Source organism: Misgurnus anguillicaudatus, chromosome 24 (assembly GCF_027580225.2).
Source record: "Misgurnus anguillicaudatus chromosome 24, ASM2758022v2, whole genome shotgun sequence".
Lineage (NCBI taxonomy): Eukaryota > Metazoa > Chordata > Actinopteri > Cypriniformes > Cobitidae > Misgurnus > Misgurnus anguillicaudatus.
This window is the reverse complement of record NC_073360.2, coordinates 29924910-29938175: the sequence shown is the minus strand read 5'-3', so window position 1 is coordinate 29938175 and position 13266 is coordinate 29924910. Positions and strand designations below refer to the sequence as shown.

At 38.7% G+C, this 13266-nt stretch overlaps 1 long non-coding RNA gene across 1 annotated transcript; it reads right to left on the bottom strand.

The window, feature by feature from the left end:
* Window positions 1-5315: 5315 nt before the first annotated feature.
* On the bottom strand, window positions 5316-7700 carry LOC129438350 (uncharacterized). Its single transcript, XR_008642523.2, has 4 exons — window positions 7343-7700; window positions 7061-7252; window positions 6364-6575; window positions 5316-6231 (listed from the first exon to the last, which is right to left on the bottom strand). It is a non-coding gene; the product is annotated as an uncharacterized lncRNA (long non-coding RNA).
* Window positions 7701-13266: the final 5566 nt, after the last annotated feature.

Genomic DNA, 13266 nt, shown 5'->3' with positions numbered 1-13266 from the left:
AAAAAGCATATTGCATTTACATGTACTGTATGCATTTGTCAGACATTTTCATCCCAGCTTTATCCAAGTTGATACAGAGCATTTAAGCTATAAATCTTTTTTAGCAGTATGTGTATTAATTGGTAATCAAAGTCAGAACTTATGCACTGCTATCACAATGCTTTACCAATTGAGCTAGAGGAACATCTGTATTGTATATAAATAAATAAATGAAAAGCGAGAACACAGCATGATCATTTTTCGTTTATCTCATCTTCTTTATCACTCCTTTTAGATTCAATGAATGTGGCCTATACGTTCTTTGGCTCATACTGTTTACATTACATGAGAAATATGGATGAATCTCAATAACTCTGCTGCTGAAATAGCCTGTGAGTGTTAATCATTTTTAAAGGGAGGATGTGTTAGTTTATCCTCTGGCTGGTAGATGAAGCTTCAGGACGGAGAAGGATTAGAGTATTTTAGGCTCTTATCAACACACTTTAAATCGTACTCCTTTAAATTACTGATTGGGTTATAGGGACATACATGAATTGTGGGTTTGATATAGAAACTGCTGCTATACACACACAAAGTCGATCTTTGATGAAATTCTTTGTGTATGAATCATGAACACACAATTGTAGTGTGCTTAATTGGAGGCTGTTTTTAATCATTGTGCTCCTGTACAGTATAGCTCAGTGGTTGAGCATTGCATTAGCAGCTTAAAAGGTCATGGATTTGAACCCAGGGGACACTGATAAAAATGTACACCTTGTAATGTTTTGGATAAAAGTGTTTGCCAAATGCATGAAATTCTTAAACCCCTGGTTTCACAGACAAGGCTTAAGGTTAGTCCTAGACTAAGACACGTCTTTAAACTGTCTCAACTGAAAATAACTTGCACAGATCTTAAAATATGCCAGTGCCATTGATTTGTCTTAAGATACACACCAGTAACGTCTTTAAGGCATGTTTATAAATGATGCTTAAATATATTGTAATTTAATAAGGCCTATTCCTGGCTTTAGCCAAGTCTTGTCTGTGAAACCAGACTCATGTGTATTAAACAAAGACACACTTATGTAATCCATGCACACAAAGACCTATTACAAAGTCAGTCCTGTGTCTTATATAGATGACCTCATCCTCTGTCATCCATTATTTCTTATGTAGAAAGTGAAGATATATTTTATGCAAAACCTGTGTGTGGCTGATGTTTTGGTCTGGACAGATAGCTGTTCCTCTGTCATTCTGCCCCCGTAATGAATTGTTTATGGTCAGAGCACTCTGACTGCTTCGGTGTAAATCATCGTCTTTCTCTCTTGTCCTTCATGTGCATGAAAGACAGAGATAATTCCTTCATTTATTTAGGCCTCGCCTTTCAAGACAACACTTCCGATTCAGTACTGTAATGACATCATATTGCTCATACTGTATATTGAGATGATGAAGTCATAGACTGGTGACCTTAACTGAGTCTGGTCACTGTGGGATATAAACTGAAATTGAAATGTGCATTGATCTTTTTAATCAATGTTACATTTCTCCTGGTCTGGTCATACCAGAGAAACTCTTTTCTGGCAGTCTTCCCCTGTTTACTAGTAATGACCTGATGAGTAGTTTTATTTCTTTGCCTTACCAATATATCGGTATGATTGCGGTCCATAGCACTTTTGCATTAATAAATAAACCAATTAACATTAGGGACGCACCGATATATCGGCCAATATTCGGTATCGGCAGATAAAAGGTAATTACCCCACTATCGGGTGATTGTTTAAAAACAGCCAATGATTAAAGGGACAATAAGTAGGATTTACCTCCATCTAGTGGTGAAATTGTATTTTGCATTCAAACGAATCGTGCTCTCTAGCGCCTCGCTTTTCCAAATGCGTGTTGCAACTACGGTAGCCATTATGTACTCACTGATCTCCTTGTCCGTTTTAGCTAGTTGACGTGTTCTGAATGAAAACGCATTGTGGAAACGCGTTGGTGGGCTAGTGCTTTTTGTCCCTCTCTGCTATTATACTTTATCAATACGGCGGAACGACATGGAAGCCTCCTTGGACTTACCCGTTCAATGTAAGTAAAGAGAAGAATTTTTTTTTTTTTAAGTATTTTTTCCCCGTTTTTCAGGCTTTTTTATTTAGACAGTATAGTAGAGTGTAAACTGGAAAGTGTTGGGTGGAGATAGGGGAGCAGGATCGGCAAAGGACCTCAGAGACGGGAATCGAACTCGGGTCGCCGTGAGCACACTGGTGCTATGTGTCGGTGCACTAACCACGGGGCCATCGGCGCCGACAAAGAGAAGAAATTTTAAGCATACAAAGAAAAGTCAGATCACTGGCAACGGTCATTTGACACCAACGAGGGCATATTTATGAATAAAGACATTGATTTTGATTAATAAAACACTTAAAAACTACTTACTGTCCCTTTAAGGCAGATTATATCCTGGTAATCAAAAGGGGTGGAATAACACATCTGAATGCATACTGTGTGTTTATTTTGTATTGGATGACAATGAGTGCGTTTACTTGCACAGTAGGGGTGCTCCGATAAATGCCGATATACACTATTACTATTCTTAATCGCACAGCCGATATTGTTCACAGGTATTTCATGTACTACGGCTTTTGATCAGCAAGTCCTTATCGATCTGAAATCACTGTTAGTTTGAGTCGTTAATAACATGCATTTGAAAAAGCAACACTCGTCAAAACATAATCATTATATACATTCATATGCATAGAGCGCCCTCTGGCTTATGGATGTAGTGGCATTTCACCATAATTCATTGAGAAGCATAGAGACAGAGCGCAGCGCGTCACAACCTGAGGACCGCGCCCACCGGGGGGGGAAGCGGTCCAGGTCTCCATTGACTTTGTGTTGCGGGGGGCCGCCTCCTTGTCATTTCTGGCTTATAACAAAAAACTGAATAATGCCTAAAAGCTGCTTTAGGACAGTGTGTGCAGCTAACAGGCCAAAGAACACAGAAATAAGTTTTTATAAGCTGTCGAGCCGTAAAACCCAGTCTTTAAGGAGAATAAAGTGGATCGCCGATTACGTTTCCCCCTATTGGACGCAGTTTTACTAATAGGAGTACTATGAAAAGTTGCCTGTTTCCATTTCTGTGTCTAAACGCTCGTTTTTTGAAGTCGACAGCTTATAAAAAAATATTTATTTATTTTTTTGGCGTGTTAGATGTACACCTTGTCACACAGCAGCTTTTATGTATTATTCTGTTTTTAAGTTTAATCTGTAAATAAGTTTTTATAAGCTGTCGACCCCAAAAAACGAGCGTTTAAAGACACAAAAATGGACACAGGCAACTTTTCATAGTACTTCTATTAGTAGAACTGCGTCCACTGGGGGGAGGCGTGGTCGGCGATCCACTTTGTTCTCCTTGGGGGCTGGGTTTTGCGGCTCGACAGCTTGTAAAGGCTTGTTTCTGGGTTCTTTGGCTTGTTGGCTGTGCATGTTGTCACACAGCAGCTTTTAGGCATTATTCAGTTTTTTGTTATAAGCCAGAAATGACAAGGAGGCGGCTTCTCGCAATACAAAGTCAATGGAGACGGTTGGATTGATTTCCCCCCGGTGGGCGTGGTTTTTAAATTTGCATAACGGCGCTCTGTCTCTATAGCAAGCATCATCGGCCAATCGATCGGAGCATCCCTAATGCACAGTCTTACACCAATTATGCTTAATACATTTATAACATGGGGGTCATGTAAACGCGTAAAACGTTTTTCTTTTATCGGGGAAAGCCCATAAATGGTGTAAGCAAAAACCGATCGACCGGTAGTTTTTTGCTCATTACCCCGATTTCGCGTGGCATGTAAACACCTTAACCATAAACAGTAAAAAAGATGGTCGACACAACATCACTTCCTTCCATTGAAATGAATTGAAGCCAAAAAATCATGAGTGGTTAAAAACATCAGTTTCGAGCCAGGGCATGCGCAGAAGATATCGTCTGTGGAACCAGAGGCTGAGCCGCGGTATCAAACTTCCACCTAAACGCTTGCACGCCCAATTCAACCACGTCAATTATACTGACACACCCCTTTTCTATAGCATCAAATTACAAGCTATTTTATATTTATATATTTATTGGAAGTGTAAATATTTTTTTATTTAGAGCCGAGTCCCGTTCGTTTGGATGGAGAGGGCGGGGTTTATGACTTGTACTGCAGCCAGCCACCAGGGGGCAACAAAAGAGCCAGCGGCTTCACTTTTCAAGGTATATGAGGCACACCGACCTTAACCGGCTTTTGTTCATGTGCGCATGTCTCCTCGTGTGAAAGATAAACATCACACGTGAAAGTAAGTGCAGAGTAATGCATAACTGTTCATCCACACCAACGCAGACTTGAGCTTCCGAAGAAGGTCAGGCCGCCCGGTCAAGGACGCTTGTCAAAAAGTACAGGGAAGCTTGTTGACGCTTTGGCCGCTCTGAAGTCTGTTTTCGCAAAACTAATGTTTGGGTAGGAACGAGTTTACATTGTACGTTTCTCCGGAATCAGCCAGCGAAGAATATCTAGGCTACATTCGGATTGGTTGCTGGCGTTTTGCCGCTGAACCGCGTCAGCTCATTACCATAAACTTGAGCTTCTTTCAACTTTCTGATTGATGCTCTGGTCACTCAAGACGCCCAAAACGATGGATTTGACGCTTCTTGCAGCTGAGAGAAGCCTTCCATTGTAAGGGGGCATGTACACCAAAACTTTTACGCCCATGGCCGGCACATGTTTTCAATTGTTTCCAATGGAAGCTCAGCGTTTTTCAAATAAGCCAGCAGCTAGTGGTTTTCTTCCACACTGAGCGTCGAGAGTTGAAAGAGATTCAACTTTGGGTGAAAAGCTCCGCTCGTCAATGTCAGTTCTCACACACGGGCGTCCAATCATATTTGAGGAGGGGAGGGACATTACCACAGCAACCAACCGGCTAAGAGCTGAAGTATCAGAGCTACCAAAGCGCTCAGCTAAAGAAAGCTGGCACTCAGCTGAGAAACAGCTGACATTCTGCGTCCTCCAGGCGTTTTCTGGCGCGTTTAAAAGTTTTGGTGTGCACAACCCCTAAATGAATGACTTTCAATTTTTGAGAAACACTTTGGAAAAGGGAGTCGGCCCGAGTACCAAAACACTATTGTAGCCAATCAGCAGTAAGGGGCGTGTCTATTAACCGACATCGTTGCCTGGGTTGCTTTTGTGTGAGGCGGGTCTATCAAAAGAAGGTCCAGGTTTTATTGGGGTAGGGGCGTGTTTGTTGGTGATTTTAAATGTCAGCATTGTCATTCAGAGATCATGCACCCTGCCTTTAAGACAGATTTGCTGTCAGCTTTTTGAATGACTATTATATACTATATACTACCTGCGAGAAACCTGACAAATCTCCAAGTCACATGTTAACGCAGCCGGTTTATTGATTTGCACGTAAACGCATGAAAACAGTTTTCTATAATAAGCAGATTTGTGACAGTTATCCGCTTATTCCGTGCATGTAAATGCACTCAATGACAATAGAGGTGCAGTTTGTGTATCTGGACTACTAATATTTAGGTATGCAAATACTTGACAATCACATCACTTTTACTTGGTAATTCATTAGTGAAAGATTCAAAATGGTGTTTGATCTCAACTGCTGTGGATTATTAGAAAATGTAAAAGTTTAGCACCGGCTACATTTAAGAGACGCTGCGAAAGCATCTAAAGCATCTGTGGACTACAGAAGAGGCCGAAGAGAAGTTTCTTGAAAAATTAATCGTGTGTGCGTCAGATTTCTATTAATGGAATATGTGTCTACCATACCAAAGGGAATTCTCAAAAGCTTTTCAATGGCCAGACTTTATTTAAAGAGATAGACAAAGAAAGACATTTAAACACTTGCTCACAGTTGACCTTTAAGTCTTTCAGTATCTCCCACAAACCCTTATTACATTGTTATCTTTGTTCAGGCGACCCATCAGAGGGTTGGTCATCCTGCTAAGTAAAAGATGCTTATGTTTTGCATAATTATCGATGTGGGAAATGAAATAAAACTAAAGAGCATGTAGTAATCAACTGAGGCTTGCCATCAGAGTGTAAGTGGATCCCATGAGAGAACTCCATCAGGCTTTGTGTCTCCGAGTCCAATTCTGTTTGCTCAATACTTTTGTGTTCTGTCTGCCAGATACATTAAACCAGATTATGTTCATTTGTTTAACACAATCCGGTGCTCGGATCTTATGAGTCAGCTCGCAGGAGGCATCTAAGCAAAATGGCACAACATTATAATGATCCCTGCCACTTAATAATAGGGTTATTTAGAAATATATTTTGCTGTGGGCATATTATATTTGAACATACACACGCACGCAGGAAGTCTTTGTATATCACTTACCATATCAGTACACGGATGGTAGACTGTTGAGCATTTCTCCAGGGAATAAATGGCATTGAATTGGCCTTGGTTATTTGTACTGACATAGAGGTCATGAATCATCCTTGACCCCCATATGCCTTTCTGGTCAAAGCCTCTCTTCTAGCGGTCTGTCCCCCAACCCTGTTAGCATATATTTTGACAATGATGTGCGTCCGTTGTGGGGATGATATCTTTTTCCATGTAAATGCTAAAGAAAATTGGGCCCTAAGGATATTGGCATTACTTAAGCATAATATGTATGGATTCATAAAGCTTGTCGCCCAAATGGATTTATGGAGTGTATATCTTAACATTTTACTCAATACATCTAATGAGAAAAACTATAAATTACATCAAATGATCAAATGTTAATGTTGAACTCTTTTGAAAGCTTATCATGTTTCCCATTACTATGGCATATGGTATTAGTTATTTAATACATTTTCCTGAACTCATGCATGCCATAGTTACAATAAAATGATGTGTTCTCGTGTTTATATAATGAATAGGCCTGCCCAGTGTGAATCTTATTGGAAAGCATATGGTCTGTTAGTAATGAGCTTTACCGGATTAAAACCATGGTAAATAGTTAACTTGTATGTTAACTAGAAAGCATTAAAACAAGGAAACCGTTCTGATGTTCATACCGCTCTGACATTATTTTTAAAGAGGATACAGTTGTGCTTGTTATGGATTAACTCCAAATCCTCGAACAAGCCGCAAGCTTCTTCCTGAAAAGCTTGCACGCGCTGCTTGCAGTTGTAGTTTCCATGGAAACGGACATTTATGAATCTTACTGTTTCCCGGCATGTCCACAGCTGGAAGCGATGATAATTATTGTTGGTTAAAGATGGGCGATAAGACAAAACTAGGAAAAGAAAATCACTTTATGTTATAATATATGGAGAACTGTCAGATTAAACATTTCATATAAAAACGAGATTATGTGACTGCTCACATTTGCATGTAGTTGTAGAAAAATTAAGACGGACGACTAGTTAATTGTGTTTGATAATTTAGTCCGTTTTATAATTATAATTAAAAAATGCTAAACTTAAAGCCAATTCGCAAATTGCGCATGCGCAGAACAGGTGCTGCTGTTTGAAGTACGCGGGTTGAGTAAACTTCGGAGATGAGGAAGCTTTGCATAATTTTGCACTCTGAGGTAACTTTCACACATAAATATACATATTTATGACGGCAATAGAAGGTATTTGGATCGTTAACTGTGTTTCAACTTCCAATAGGCCTATTTATAAGGTAAGTAGTAAGTTTGTTCAGCTTAGGTTAACTCTTTTTTTAACTTGTCCTTTACAGTCATATGCTTTACAAAAACCGTGCTGTAAATTAGACGGATGAGGTTAACGAAACAAATCAAGCACGAGTTGTGTTTATGTTACGACATTATTAGGCCTGATAATGCTCGTTTAAAGATAAACGCTTGTCGCCACCTTGTGACTAAAGACGGGCACTGCAAGTAAACTTAACTTTTAAAGGGGTCATCGTGTGAAAATCAGACTTTTTCCATGTTTAAGTGCTATAATTGTGTCCCCAGTGTTTCTATCAACCTATAAAATGTGAAAAAGATTAACCCAGTAACTAAGTTTTGGTAAGCCATTTTTTGCAAGCATGTGAAAAATTAGGTCATTCGGATTTTGCCTGTTTTGTGAGGTAGGTAGCAAGTCTAATTACATTAATTCAACCCCTTAATCTGCACTATACAATCACGGCACTGCCATTTAGTGCTGAAAGAAAGAGAGAGAAAAGATAATTGACATCACAATTGAGTTTTAATTGCGGCAAACCATCATCATTGTGATCAGTTTTTGCATTTCATCAGTTTAATTGAGTGTTTTAATTTTAACAAGCATTCATTTATGGCTGTTCATGTAAAGCTACGTCGTATGATTTGATGGATGAGTCTACGTGACTCTTTTCTTAGCCAAGCTGCATACATTGCATATCAGGCATTTATAACACATCTCATCTGTGCATTAATGGCTCTTTTATGTTAAATAAAGTTGATTATTAAAGCAAAGTCAGTATACTCAAGTCCTTTAGCGTCACTTGATGTTGTTGTCTTCTCTCCTTAAACGCTGTGCCTGTGATGTAATGACAGTCCAGTGCACAACTCTCAAAATGCCCACAAGATGGCGGCATTTATCTGTCAATCCGATATAACAAAACTGATACTAGGAAAATGCTTAAATATCATGTATATGTATATGACTATCATCTTTCAAAGGAACATAATCAGAGTTTTTTTAAATCTCTATACTGAATGTCTATTAGGGTGGTCCTTATTTTTCAACTTTTAAAAGTTCATGATCTCACCCCACCAATATGTTTGAATAAATAATTAAAAAAATGAAACTTTTTCAATATTAATTAATATTTAGAAGTTGCTCAAGACCTTTGAAGTTTAACACATTTGCGTATTATGTGATACTTTGTGCTAGCATGTTTAATGATATACTTATGGCAGCAATGGACTTATTTGACCATGCTCCATGCAATTAAAACCAGGGCTTTGAACCAGAATTTTTTACCAGTTGGTTCGTTCTGAACAGAAACAGTATGTTAATGTTTTCGGTTTTCAGTTCAACCCTAAAATTGACGTTCCTGAACCGGTTAGAACCAAAAATAAAGTTTCCGAACCGGTTAATAACGTTCCATGTCAGCTGTGGGACATACAAATAAGTAGGCTGATCATTAGGACATTAAACTTAAATGATTAGTCTACATATTTTCCTTAAGTCTCTATGTTGTCATCAAACACTTAAAAAGGCTACATTATGTAAGCGGCATAACTGTAATTCTGGCATGCCTATATTTGTTGAGTGCACTTAAATACGCGCACACACACACAGACGGAGGACGAATACCAAACCCCACTTCAGGTAGTAGATGCAGCATAAACAGTCGCTCCACATAAAGTGAAAATGACGTTGTTTTTCAATGCTTTAATCGCCAAATGTATTTTAATGGGCTTAGGACACAGTAGCGCATCTCTCTCAAGTTTATACATCAAGAGTTCTGATCTGTGAAGGGCATAGGGATAATCACGTTTGAAGTTGGACCAGACACATTCAACCGCATGTGTGTCTGTGCATACAGAAAATTGCTCACTTTAGCGCCATTTTGTGGTTAAATTGTTTAAAATCACTTAAGTGTTAACATTTGCAAGCCTTTGAAACACGTGCAAATGATCAACTTTCACACTATTTAAATTTGCATATTAACCCGAGAATCGCATGCGAGCTGAGCCGGTGGTCGTGATCTGTACGGATCACGGATCAACTGCGATCCGTTACACCACTAATTAGTAAAAAACAAACATCTTGAGATACTTGGTAGCCTATAATATTTACTTATGATTGAGCATTAGAGACTTGGGCTTGTGTAGGCTACTTGCTGGTGGCAAGCTTCTCATTTCTCCAATGAGTCAACGACGACCGGAAGTGAATTTCATCGAGTTATATTGCACAGAAATCTTGTCAAAGAACGAAAAAAATAACGGTATTAACCGGTTACCATTATTTTAAATAAGCGTTTCTGTTCCGAAACATATATTTTTGGAAAGTTTCTGGTTTTGTTTCTGTTCCTAGCAAAACATCAAAAGTTTCTGGTTTTCGTTCCGTGAACCGGTTCAAAGCGTTGATTAAAACTCGTGTTTTAGTTGTGATATGTCTTTCAAAGCAAGAAAGCATCAATGTGAATGAAGCACAGTTGACAATATACGAGACAATGGCTGAAGCAACAAAGCAAGTCCGCTATATGGTTACTCGGATCAGAAGAGACTGAAATAACTGGAACAAAGTTACCCTCCAAGAAGCAAGTTTTATATGTGTTGTGCATTTTTTAATTGTACAGTTTTTGCAAAAATACGTGATTTTGTAATATTAAAAGGCTTTGAGCGACCTCTAGATATTGTAGGAATTTTGCACAATATGTTTTTATTGATATCTTAACACATTTAGGGGTGAGAGTTGAACATTTAAAGAAAAAAATTGACCCATTATAAGGACCACCCTAATGTCTATGCCAAAAAAGTCCATTCATCCTTCACAGAAGTAATCCACACGGCTCCAAGGGGTTAATAAAGTCTCTCTGTCAAGGGTACCAAGCCAATGACAGACCTGTAAACCTGTAATCAGTAGCACCATTTAATACCGTTATAAAGCTTGGAAGTGCCAGGACATTTTCTAACATAACTTGTCATATACATCTTGTATGGCTTGAGGGTGAGTAAATCATTTTATTTTTGGGTGAACTAGCCCTTTAAGGTCCCCCCCAAAATTGTCCACAACATTTGAAGGTGCCCAACTCACAATTTCTACCCAATAAAATATTCTTGGCAAAACTACCTGTATTTTTGTTAGAAAAATATCCAAACACTAAGACATACACCAAACTGTTCATAAGCCCCATCCATTTTTATAGTCACCTATTATTTTTTCCTACTATGGAAGTGAATGGGGCTCATAATTGGTTTGGTTACAAATATCATCCATTGTGTTCATCAAAATAAAGAATTTGTTTTATATATTAATTTTTGGGTGAAATATCCCTTTAATGCTTGGGTGGTTTTATTTGTCACTTTCAGGCCCTTTGGAAGTCTGTTGGGACAACACTGAACCCAGGACCCCTGGATGAGAAGCACTGTCCTATACTTTGTAAGGTGTTACTTCTAAACAAAGTTATTCTTTCTCAATTGTTTCCAGTCACTTGTAGCTTTTAATACTTTTCCTTGACCACTGATATTAAGTATGACCACTAACAGACAGTATGAGGAAGTTAAGTCAGTGTAACTACAGAGAGAAAGTGTTAATCGATTTTGACAAGTAAATTAGGTCTGTACTGTCTTATAAAAAGTTTCCATGCTTCTGCTATAAAATAACGACACGACCGGGAACTAGCTGTCTGATTTTTACTGGAATCGGCGATAAATAACTCAATTCGACTGTCTGAATCGATCACTCGTCAAGAGTCTTCGCGCTGGAGCTCGTGGAAATGGATGAGTCTCGTGTCTGCGTGCTTTAGGATAAACGACCGCCTATAAAGACGGCGATTCCCAGGGTCATAAATACGTCCACAGATTGTCTCAAGAGCTCATCGTGTGTAATCCTCGTTAATAGTCAGTTGCCGGGAACAGCAGCCGCAAACTGACGATTCTTCTCCAATAGCTGTCAATCTGCAAGGACCTATCAGACTTTGCAGGGATGTTGGAGATGCATTTACGCGCGCCACTAATTATCTTTAAACTCCTATTGAGAGCAGACCAATGACTACTACTTTTAGTGCATCATGAAGCATTGACGAATTTTATAAAATATTATTTCTTTAAATTTTAGATGTCTGTTTTTGACACTAGATGGCAGTGGACCTCCAAGAATTATTCATAATAGAGCGACAATACGCGTCGTGAATTTTGTTATATATGTTTGGCCTTTGAACCCTCTTTTGGCCTTTGATCATTATTCGGTTAAGTGCATTTACTTAAAAATTTATTGGACATTTTTTATTTATTCATGAATACATATATATGAAAACAATACTTGAATGAAATTTCTATTCTTATTATTTTTTTAATTGTTGAATCTTTTATTGATAAATTTAATTATTTAAAGATTTATGATCATTTTGCGCAATGCAGACTTTTAAGATCTGCGCGTAGACAAATTATTTAAGCAAACATTGAACACTATAAACAGTCTGCGTACCAGATCAATAATAATAATGATGATACAATTTTATGCATGCTTTATTATAAATAAAATATAAACAAAAACGGCAGAAATGTATTAATATCTAAAATAGATACTGATAATAATTTATTGCAGCGTTAGATGATGTCGATGTGTCTGCATGCTTTTGACACACAGATGGTGTATTGTAGTCCACAGTCCAAATATTGGACTGCACACGCTGTGAGTGCATAAAATTCAGCCTTGGCATTGCAACAGGCACTTCAATTACTAAATACCTACCTAAAAGAAGCGAGAACATATGAATGAATCAGATTTATTATATGGGATAGTGATGGAACTTTATGACATGCTAGATCAGCACAATATCTTTCCCCACAGCGGAGTTAATGAGAGTTTTTCCCCCTTTCCCTCCACAATCAGCGCCTTGTGGCTTGGGTCTCGTTATACACAGAGATTTAGGCTATTCGATGCCTGTTTAACGTCCGCTAACACGTCAAAGCCAGAGTGTTGCTTTACTTTTTCTGCTTGCTTTAAAACCTGGATTATCATCGAGTTACATGGGGAGATAAAAGTGTAACAAAGTTGCAGTATAAAGTGCACACAGATTTTATGAAAATGGTGCGTGTTTTCACATTGTTCATTTCAGTGTCATTCGTTTGGATAAACTTTTCCCAACATTATAAATAAATATATTTGTCAAGTCGCAGACTTTTAAAACCATTTGAGCTTGATGTGATGTTATTAACCTTGTTGTATTAAAGCCATTTTTAAACGCCAGTGATTTTACAGTAATCATACATTGTTGCTGTTGGATCTGGCGCCCCACCGCAGATGTGTAAATACCCCTTGTCAAGCAAAGCCTCAGTTTATGTTTTCTAAAAACTGACAAAGTTGGAGTTCGTATTCTGTGGCAAACAGACAGATAGCAAAGGCAAAGATTTAGAGTTTAGTATTGCATGCTCTGTGTTTGCATTTGCCTGCTTTACCCTCTCTCTGCCGTGAAGCTTGTGGTTACGAAATGTTTCCGCTTGTTTGAAGCGGAGAGGCTGGGCAGAGCGAGTCGTCGGCAGGGTCTCCGCGGATGTAAAGAACGCGCCCGTGTGCGCTCAGTCTCCCGTTACGCGCGCCTCCTCAGAGGGGCAGTACTTGCTGGGGCACCGCGGGTTTCTTT